This window comes from Heteronotia binoei, chromosome 2 (assembly GCF_032191835.1).
Source record: "Heteronotia binoei isolate CCM8104 ecotype False Entrance Well chromosome 2, APGP_CSIRO_Hbin_v1, whole genome shotgun sequence".
Taxonomy (NCBI): domain Eukaryota; kingdom Metazoa; phylum Chordata; class Lepidosauria; order Squamata; family Gekkonidae; genus Heteronotia; species Heteronotia binoei.
The window spans coordinates 80,112,145-80,122,700 of record NC_083224.1 but is presented as its reverse complement, the minus strand read 5'-3'; positions in this window follow the sequence as shown (position 1 = coordinate 80,122,700).

The following is a 10,556-nucleotide window of genomic DNA, read 5'->3' as shown; positions in this document are numbered from 1 at the left end:
CTGCCCTGTTGCCCACACTCTTTCTCCCCCGCACCCATGCATTTGGCCGGGGGCAGCTGGCAAGGGCAGGCTAGCTGGCTGGCCCCTGAGGTCCTTCTCCTGCCTGGGGCTGGTGGGCATACTTAATTGTGCTGCAGTGGCAGATGATGACCTTCTTGGATGGGCCGAGCACACCCTCCAAGAGCTGCCATGCTGCCTCCACTCAGCCCCTTGCCTCCTGCCACCTGCCTGCAACACTCCAGGTAGGTCACCAGGCTGGACGATGAGGTGGAGGAGGGCAGCAGAGAAGTGGGTGGCAGCAAGGGCAAGCACAGTGGCAGCAGGGGCCAGAGCAGAGGATGCCCTTGCCAGCCTCTGCCCTCAGGTGGCACACTGAGAGGGGGAATGTGTCTTCTGAGCATACCAACAGTACTCCTGCTAGGCTGCCAGATTGGACAGCAAGGCAGAGGAGGGTGAGCACTGCGACCTGCCCAGCTGTAGCTTGCTGGGCCTGGTGCCTGCCTGGCCTGCCACCCTGTGGAGGAGCCGCACAAGTGACTCATGGCTGGGGCCACTGCCGGAGCAGAGCCAGGCTTGGGGATGGTAAAAAGAGTCACACAGGGAGAGGCTGCCTGCTGTCCCTGTGGCCAGGTGACGCCCTAGGTGGTGGCCTACCTGGTCTACTCAGTAGCGCTGGCCCTGTGTGTCTCTTTTTATGGACTGTTATCAACCAGTACTGTGTAATCCACTTTGAGTCTCGGTAAGAAAGGCAGACTATTTATTTATTTTAATTCATGTACTTATAATGTTCAGAGTTAAAGGACAAGAATCTATTCAAATGTTGCTTGAAATCCCTGTTCAGACACATAACAAAACATGGCTTGTCATTCTGGGAACAAGCTCAGAAACTGAAGAAACAAACTGCATTTCCAACATATCACTGTTTGCTGTTTCATCCAAACTGGACTAAATAGCAAAACTGTGGCTTGCCATCCTGTCTACAAGTCACTGTTTAATCCTTGTAGACAAAGGAACAAACCATGGTTGGTTGGGTTCTCTCTCTCTCTCTCTGTATGTGTGTGTGTATGTGTGTATTGTTTTTGTTTGCTTTTGCTCTGGACAAAACAAGCTATTGTTTGTTAAGAAGGGAATGCAGAAATGTTTAGTTTTCTAAATGAACACAGAGCAGGAGGATATGAATCCTTCTAAGGTTCATTCAACCTTTGATCTTTCTGGATCCTTCTCATGCAGTCTTGAGATCTGATATCGAATACTATATTTACTCAGTAAGAATTCTCATGGATTTCAATGGGATTTATTCCTAGAGTTAACTTGGTATTGTAGCCTTAAAAGTGATGAATTTTAAACATGTTGCAAGAATGATACCTACTACAACTTTCCCAGCCTGCTCTCAGTTCTCATGCCTCTTCCTCATATTCCTCACACTTCTTTTAGCATAGACAGCTTCAAGAGGGGATTGGATAAACATATGGAGCAGAGATCCACCACTGACTATTAGCCAGGAGGTATAGATGGAACACTATGTCTAGGGCAGTGATTTTCTGTATTTTTGGTGCTTGGGGAGCAACCATGGGAGAGCTTCTGTAGTTCTGGCCCTGTTGGTGAACCTCTTGATAGCACCTAGGTTTTGGCCACTGGGTGCTTTCTCATGGTGACTGTTTGCAACTGGATTTTGCTATTCTTACACTGCAAAAATTCAGTTGCAAAGGTTATTTAGGTTATGAGAATGCACCCACTGTGTGACAGAGAGCGTTTGACTGGTGAACCATTGGCCTGATCCAACATGGCTTCTCTTATGGTCTTATGACTGATCCATAGGGGGTAATATCCACTCATGATCAGCTGCTTTAATCAAGACAACTAGTAAAAAAAATTCCTTAGCTATATCTTTGTCGTCTGGAAGAGTATGAAATGCATTTTGACAGAGCTCACCATGAAGGACATCTACCTAGGGATCTTTTCTAGGATGAGGAGATGGCAGATAAATGAATCCTGTGTGGTTATAATAGTTAAGTGCTGTACCAACATCCCAATCAGGCTTGATCAAGTCTTACTTATTTATAACTTCCAGTTTCTTTACTCCACAAATATATGGAGAGTGCATATGGTTGTGCCAACTTTGGGATGTACTTCAAACAAGATATACTTCAAAATATATACATAGAGCATTATTTCATTTGTTTGCCACAATAGCCCATAATCCTCTAGGATTAATACTGTGTCCCAATCTGGTGTTCCTTTTTGTGTTTTGACTTCATGGGTCCTCTTCTGGAAGTGTTGGCAACTTTTTTGTTGAGCAGGATTCTGCTTAGGTAACAGAGATTAGCCAATTAAATATTTCCTGTCATGATGAAAGAAGTTTCACTTCTTGATTTCTGCCTGCTGCGCAGCTAGTAAAAACACCAAATGCACACCACGACAATGTTGACAACCCTATCCCACAACAGCAGATGGGTAAGGAACCTGATTATAAAGATCAAATGTGAGGAAGCAACATTGGTGTTCAAGAGATTTTGATCTGCCATACTTTTCAAATGTGTGACCTGATCCTGTAAGCCAATGTATGGAAACAGTGGCTCATGGAACAGGAGGCACAAGTCCCAAAACTAACACAAAGAAATCACTTTCCTTGCACAAATAAATCACCATTGTGTATTAAAAAATTAAGCAAAAACAGGTTTAATATTTAAAATAGCATCAATTTTCCCTAAAAAACAAAACAGCAACCCAAGTATCATATACTTGGGTCCCCCCCCCCCAGGCTCCTTCTTCACAGACAAACATCTCATATTTCTTTCTCCTTGAATAGCTTCATTTCAACTGTTTCTCTGTAGTGCCAGTCTAAGATGGAGTGTATCCTGTAACTTGTAACCCACCAGTCATCAGAACTCATCTAAGTAAGCATGTTCTAGCTAACAGTACTCCTGAAAGTAACACCATTTGATGGTCACAGGTCATAAAACCATGTTTTCAAGTTCAGAGCATGTGATTTTATCACTCACATTTTAATCTCACTTTTCTTTCAAAGAGTGTGGGGCAGAATATTTGTGGTCCCCTTTTGCTATTTTACTCCCACAAGAACCTTAGGAGATACATTAAGCTAAGAGAGTGCCTAGCCCAAAGTCATCCAGAGAGCTGGGATTTGACTCCAAGTCTCCCCACTACTAAATTCTAGACATTAAACAACATTGGCTTTGTTGATCTTGCAGCACTGATTCCTCTACAATGAAAGCACATGCCCTCCATTAGTATAACTGGCTTGTGCACATATGGAATGGTGCTCCACCTGACTAAATGCAATAAGGCAGAATTGTCTCGAAAAGGGTTTGTCTTTGGCACATGTTCACATTTCGAAATGTACTGTTTACTTATCAGTCTATACAGGAGGCTGGAACCGTGGGAAGCTACTTCTGAAAGGCAGCTTTGCTGAGCTAGTTTGGGAAATGTGTATCAGTACTTTATTCCCTTCCCTGATCATAGCTCTTCCCCCCACCCCCAAAGGTCACTTTGTGCTGTCTGATCAAAAAAGGAGCTTTGAAAGATACTTCTGTTCTCTCAATAGCTGCATGGCAGGGGAGCAGTCCTGCAGGTACAGGACTTCATCTTCATGTCTGCCATTTCCCTGTAATGCAAGAGCCCTAGTTTTGAGATGTAAAATGAATATATCTGCTCATCCTTCGGCATAGTCTTTTACACATGCTAAATAAGGCAGTTTCAATCCACTTCCAGTGACCTTTAGGAAGTGGATTTTGCCATTTCACACAGTGAAATCCAGTTGCAAAGTGCACTGAAAGTGGATTGAACATGCATCGTCTGTTCAACAGACCAGATGCAAAGAAAAACAGGGCCTCTGTTAATTTGAAGGGTGAAAGCATTTCAGAGAATAAAGCCCTTCTGCATGATAGCAAAATTCACCTGCTTTTTTTGCAATGGCTATGAGTACAAATGTTCTGTCTTCATTTGCATCTAGTTATTCTATCTAGTGATATGCTCAGAGGGCAAGCTTAAATCAGGCCACACTTTTTGAAGTTAATGGGCTTCCTCTAAAACTAGGTGAGAAACTGATACATTCTGATATGAGTCAGGTCTGGTGTTCCCCTAACCAATGTTCCCTCTAAGATGCAGGGTCTTGTGAGCAAAAATTCTTCTTTGTGAGCTACTGGCATTAAAGTTGTGAGCTACTGCATAAATTAGTGTGCTCTGGGGTCATCCTTCCTGAGCTAAAACAAAAATGTGTGACCTGGAGGCTAAAAATCTGTGAGCTAGTTTACACTAACTCAGTTTAGAGGGAATACTGCCCCTAATCTGACTGTGATCATCTCACTGTCAAACTGAGCATTGAGTAACTCAAATACACCAGTTAGATTTGAGTATTCCAGTGGTTGATTCAGATTGGGACTGCTGGCAGGGGAAAGAAAGGTTCAGCCTTCCCCCTTGCACTGTTTCCCTGACCTGGAACAGCCCTGTTTGTGGGGCTGGATGTGCAATACTCAGATCATATGTAACCCCACAAGAGAGCAAGTAGGGTCCCCATGGGCTTTGGAAGGAAGGATAAAGCCCCTCCTACCCCTCAATCAGGCCCTGAAGGACTTGAGAACTTTGCTTGCTGCAGGTCACATCTGACTATGGGAGCTGGTTTGGGAGAACCACAGCCCTACTTGTGCCTAAATGACTCTTCTAGCCTGAGCCTTAGAAGGGTGTAATTCTGTTTAGAATTGCACTGTTTGTGCTTGCTTATAGTTGCCACTTATGTGAAAGTGAATTTTACCAAATTTACAAGGATTTTCTCCTGAGAAGACCTGAATGCGATCAGGCTGTAACTCAATAAAAAGTGTTTAGAATCATCCTTTATGTAGAATTATCTTTTAAAATGCAAGGACCAACGAGTGTTGTCTGAAATAGGGAGCACTGAGCAACACCAAACACAGCTTAAAACCACTTTCCCTTTATCTAACTGGGTGCAAACAGTTTGGGGTTCCGGAAAGTTCACCAATTTTAAAATGTTGAATAAGGCCCATCCCATTAGTAAGTCCCTTTACTGCCTACTTGTTTTGCTTTGCAATCTGATACAAGGGCAACAGCTGCTAAAAACCATATGCATGCTTTGAAACGGATTGGGGGGGGAGTGCTTCAAAATAACCAAATGCAGAAGGTGTCAAGCGCCGATATTTTTCAATAAGCAGTCTTTTGTTTTAAATCAAAGCTGTTTTATTGTTAGAAATTCAGAAATTCAGACATGAGCCTTGGGAATAATGACGTATACAGAGTTACACAGTTGCTATATAGGATATCTTCAAGGGTTACATTACAGATGCATACTTGAGTCACAGGTTCAAAGGTTGCTAAACACTATCTTTTTTATTACTAAGGGATTTAGGCTATTAAAAACATCTCTTTCTCACACTACTCTAGCAGAAGATAAGAGTTGTCTGTGTGAACCTGTGGGAGAGGCGACTTGAAAGTGGTACCAGCCACATTGTAGCATAAATATCCTTAGGCCAGATGGATTTATTACTTGCCCAGTGGTTGTAAATAAGGGAAGGGGGGGTGCAGTAGAGAGCTGGTGACCTGCTCTATGTCTAAGAAACAACCAGGGTTTTGAAGGATATTTAGCATAGAATTGTGTCCTCAGGGGTTCCCAATCTAGTACTGCTTGTATTTTGGCGGGGTCCATTGCCAAACCCCTCCCCGACACTCTGTAACCTAAGTAATCCAATTCGGTCTTATGGAATTCACACTTGGATAGTTTTGCATACAGTTGATTTTCATAGAGGGTTGCTAAGACTTCCCTCACTAATTTCACATGGGAGGGGAGCTCGTTTGAATAAATAATTATATCATCCAGGTACACCACTACCCCTTGGTACAAACGTTTTCGCAGGGCCTCATTTATAAAGTTCAAGAAAACTCCCGGGGCCCCTTGTAGCCCGAATGGCATGACTAAGTATTTGAATTGTCCCATCGGCATGTTAAACGCCGTCTTCCATTCATCTCTCTCTTTTATGTGTATCCGGAAGTAAGCGTCTCTTAGATCCAGCTTGGTGAAAATCTTTCCCTCTGACACGGTGCTTAATAAATCCTTTATTAGGGGTATGGGGTACGCATTCGAGGTCGAAATTGCATTGATCCCTCTAAAATCCATACATAGTCTGAGCCCCCCCCCCCGTCTTTCTTCTTCCTAAACAGCATAGGGGCAGCATGGGGGGCCGTAGCCGGTCTGATGAACCCCCGCTTTAAGTTCTTGTCTAGGAACTTGCAAAGGTCTGCTTTTTCAGCCCACCCCATGGAGTATAGTTTAGCTCGAGGAAGGCTCTGCCCTGGAATTAATTTTATAGCACGGTCCGTATCTTGATTGGGGGGAAGCTCATTCACTTCTTCTTCACTATACACTTGTTTTAAGTCTCTGTACTCATGGGGAATTGTTTTCACCTCTTCTATAGTGAGGCATAATTTTTCATTTTGGGGGGGTGGTGGTTCCGGACCCCACTCCACGTTCCATTGGTGGGACTCACATCTCCCATCTCTAATGTCTATGATTTGGTCCCCCCATTTTATGTTGGGCTCATGTTTGGCCAACCATCCTACTCCCAGGACAATGTCAAATGACGAAGAAGAGGCCACAACAAAAATTTCTGTATCCCAGTGGTCTTCTATCCCCATTGGCACCCCTTGGGTTTGCTCCGTACAGGGTTCCCCCTTCATCACTGTCCCATCCATTTGCTCAAATTGTATGGGGTGTGGGAGTGGATTCATAGGGAGTCCAAGAGCTTCTACTAGTTTGAGTGTGATTATGTCTCTGGTACACCCAGAATCTAGTAGTGTTCAGGCATGTATAAAATGTTTGCGGCTAGGGTTCAGTAAAGTCAGTGGGATGAAAATTCCATGACCTGCTGCTCGGCACCTCTCAGTGCAGGTTGCCCTCGTTTCCCACTGGCTCATCTTCCCAGGCGTCTTTGCCCAGCTCATCAACGACAATGATTTCTTCCTCCAGTGGGGTTGCGGACGCTGAGCTGCCCTTAGGGGGTTTCTTCTCTCCCCGTTGCCTTTTTCACCTTGGGTGCGCTGGTCTTTGGAGTGAGGGGGGTGGCTCAAGGCTGCTCGGGGCAGTTGGCCGCCGCACCAAAAGTAACGTCTAGGGGTGGATGGTTTAGTTGTTCCCCCAGATTGACTTGCTTTCCGCCCTTCTGCTTTTGCCCCCGGCCAAGACTCACGTCCCCCCTTACCCCCTTGCTGCTGTTGATGCTGGAGAGCCACTCTCTTCATGTTGGTTTCCACCTCACCCGCCAGTTGCACCCACCCTACCAGTGTGGTAGGGCGAGCCTGTTGGAGGGCTTGATCCAGTACGCTGGCATTCAGGCCCCTCTGGAACTGCTCTATCTTCATCTGCTCGTTCCACCCTCGCACTTTGGCCACGTTGGCTCGGAATTTGGCTGCATACTCTCTCACAGCTTTGGGCCCCTGTTGTAGGACCCTCAGGGTGGTCAGTGCTCAGGTCTCTTGCAAAGGGTCTTCATACTGCGTCAGTAGGGCTTGTAGGAATGCTGCTACCATGTCTAGTTCAGGGCTCCTGATCTCATACAGGCTTATGTATAATCTCTTGACAGCCCCCTTCAATTTCGAGCCTAAGAAATCCACTCTGCTAAATTCATCAGGGAAGGTGTGTCCCCAATAGAACATAAAGCTATTGGCGTGTATTGAAAAGTACTCCACCTCTTCGGGGTCTCCATCGAAGGTGGCATCCAGCTCGCGGCCTTGCCTGTAATCTCGTGGCGGTGGCTGTACCAGCGGCTGAGGTTGCTGGAGCAGCTGTGGTGGTGGTGGGGGGGGTTGTGGTGGTTGCCCCCCTCTTTGTGCTGGTGGCTGCAATGCCCAGTCTAGTTGCTTCCTCACCTCTTGGGCCATGAATGCATTGTTGCCTCACATTTCTTCTCTTAAACCTTTGGCCATCTCTGCCATTTCTAACCTCATCGTTTGGAAGACGTTCCGCGAGTCGGAGTTTTGTTCTTCCTCTTCCTCCTCATCTGGGATCGGATTGGGGCATTGCTCTTCCCGACCATCTCCACCACTCGCCTCCAAGGTGTCCTGGTCATTGTCGTCTCCAATCCGTGTGCGTATGGGGGGCAGCGCCAAGATCACCTCTCTCCAAGCGGGTGCTTCGTTCATTAGGCTGGTGGACCTCCTGGGGCCCCAATCAGTTGGGGTTATAAAGTGTTGCTGTATGTGCAGTGGAGACCCTCGCCCTGCCGGCCTCCTGACGTCGAGTACGTGCCACAGAGGTTGTCTCGGGGCTGTGTCAAGCCCTTGATCTTTGCCAATTGGTCGTTCTGGGTTTTCGGGGGCTTCTCCATTATCTGGAGCTCTCTCCACCATTTGGGTGGAAATTTTCCAAGTCGGTTACGTCCCCAAGTAGGATTACTCCCAAACTGTCAAGCGCCGATATTTCTCAATAAACAGTCTTTTTGTTTTAAATCAAAGCTATTTTATTGTTAGAAATGTAGAAGTTGTACCAAGGACACAAGCCTTGGGAGTAATAACATATACAGGGTTGGATTGATTACAAGAAGGCATTTGAGCCACGCCCTCATATACGGATGAGGGATATATGGATCCTGAAAACATTAGAAATTATTGGCATCAGCAAAACTATAATAGCTGCCTAATGGATGGGCTGCCTAATGGATGGGCTGAAGCTTCCAGAAGCAATGGCAGCTGGGCAGTGCATGTGCTCTGAGGCACAGGAGCCACGCTGCATCACTGCTGTGGCACTCACCTTCATGGTGTGTGTGTGGTGGTGGGGAGAGGAAGGCTGCAGGCAGCAGAGCGGGGGTGGCAGGGGGGGGGGTTCACCTTGACTACCAGATGCCTTGAAACCGGCCCTGACCATGAGATTTCTGTAATGAATGTCAATAAATCAAAAGTAGGTTTGAACTTACACACACACACACCTGAACAGCATACTCAAGATTGCTGCAGCACAGACATTGTCTCTAAATTTTGATGCAATAATTCAGAGCAATAGGTGTCAGTTATCAGAGACTGTTAAACAAACAAAATATTGTGAGAGTGCTAATCTTTTAAGCATGTTTTAAGTTTTGAAAAAAAATCTTTGTGTTTGTTTGTGTGCTTTGTAAAATTCATCTCTCTGCTACCTGGCATTACATTTTATGACACACATTGCCTGGCTCGACAAAGTTTCATTTATGCTAGATCTGGCCCTCATAACAAATGAGTTTGGCACTCCTGATTTACATGCACAAAGTTTTTTTTCCACATACCTAGTGACTTTTGCATGTGATACACAAATAGGCTCTGTTCATATTGAGCGAACCAATGTACGTGAATATATGAACCATGTCATGTCATACCATACTATAATTTCAAATCTGCTTTCAGGCCTGGCTATTGGATTGAAACAGCCTTGGTGGCTCCGGTTGATATCCTGCACTGGAAGGCGGACAGAGGGAGTCTGACTGTTGATTTTCCTGGACTTCTCAGTGCCTTTCAGTATCATATATCCTGATATATTTATGGACAGCCTTTCTGGACTGGGAGGCATCATTTTGCAGTGGCTCTGGCCCTACCTGCCTGTAAGGCAGAGATGGTCCAGCAGGCTTTTGGTTGACGGCATCAACGGTTTGCTACTCCTTTGGCACCTCCTCCCCCCCGCCCCCGTACACTTTGCAAATCACACACACACACACCCAGCATGACACCCTGGCAGTCCAGAATGCAGAAAAACTTACAGGGCACCATCTGAGATTTTATATTTTAATTAATTTTTTGTGCTGTTTTAAACCAGTATATTGTTTTAATGTATGTTGTACATCACCCTGAGGCTGGCATGAACTGGGATAGGGCGATTAATTAAGTTGAAATTAATAATAATAATAGATGGTAGTAGTGATGGTAGTAGTAGTAGTCATTGTCGTCCACCAATATGCTTCTAGGCACAATTTAAAGACCTGCAGTTGACCTTTGAAGCTCAACATGATCTTTTGAGAATCTGATTTCGGTACCCCACCTTCTAAGGTTTGTAGGGAAAGGGCCTTCTCCTGAGACAGGGCCTTCTCAGCCATGGCACCAAAATTCTGGAATTCTCTCTAAAGAGAGACTTCCCTGTCCCCTTCTGTTGCTGTCTTCCATCAGCGGGTGAAGATGTTTTTGCTTCATCTGATGCTCCTACACTGTTTTTAATTGTCATTTTAATGAATATAATTTTATTGTGATGTATGGTTATTTTAATTTGGTTTTGTTTGAATGTTATTGTTTTATGTTTTCATTTGCTTTTAATGGTTTTTAAGATTTATTTTTATTATGTATTTGTAATCTGTTGGCTGCTTTGGTGGCCCTGATGATAAATTTTGTAAATAAATACATAACTATATATAATGGGTAGATGTCTTCTTGGTTGGCCTACCAGAGGCCTAAAACCTCTCTCTTCCTTCTTTATAAGTCTCTTGTGCTGCATACCTGTGCTAGTTTTGCTGCATTTGTGCCATAAAGGTGGCACAAATAATACTGAAAACAGGAGCAGGGTGTGACCATTGTTATATCTA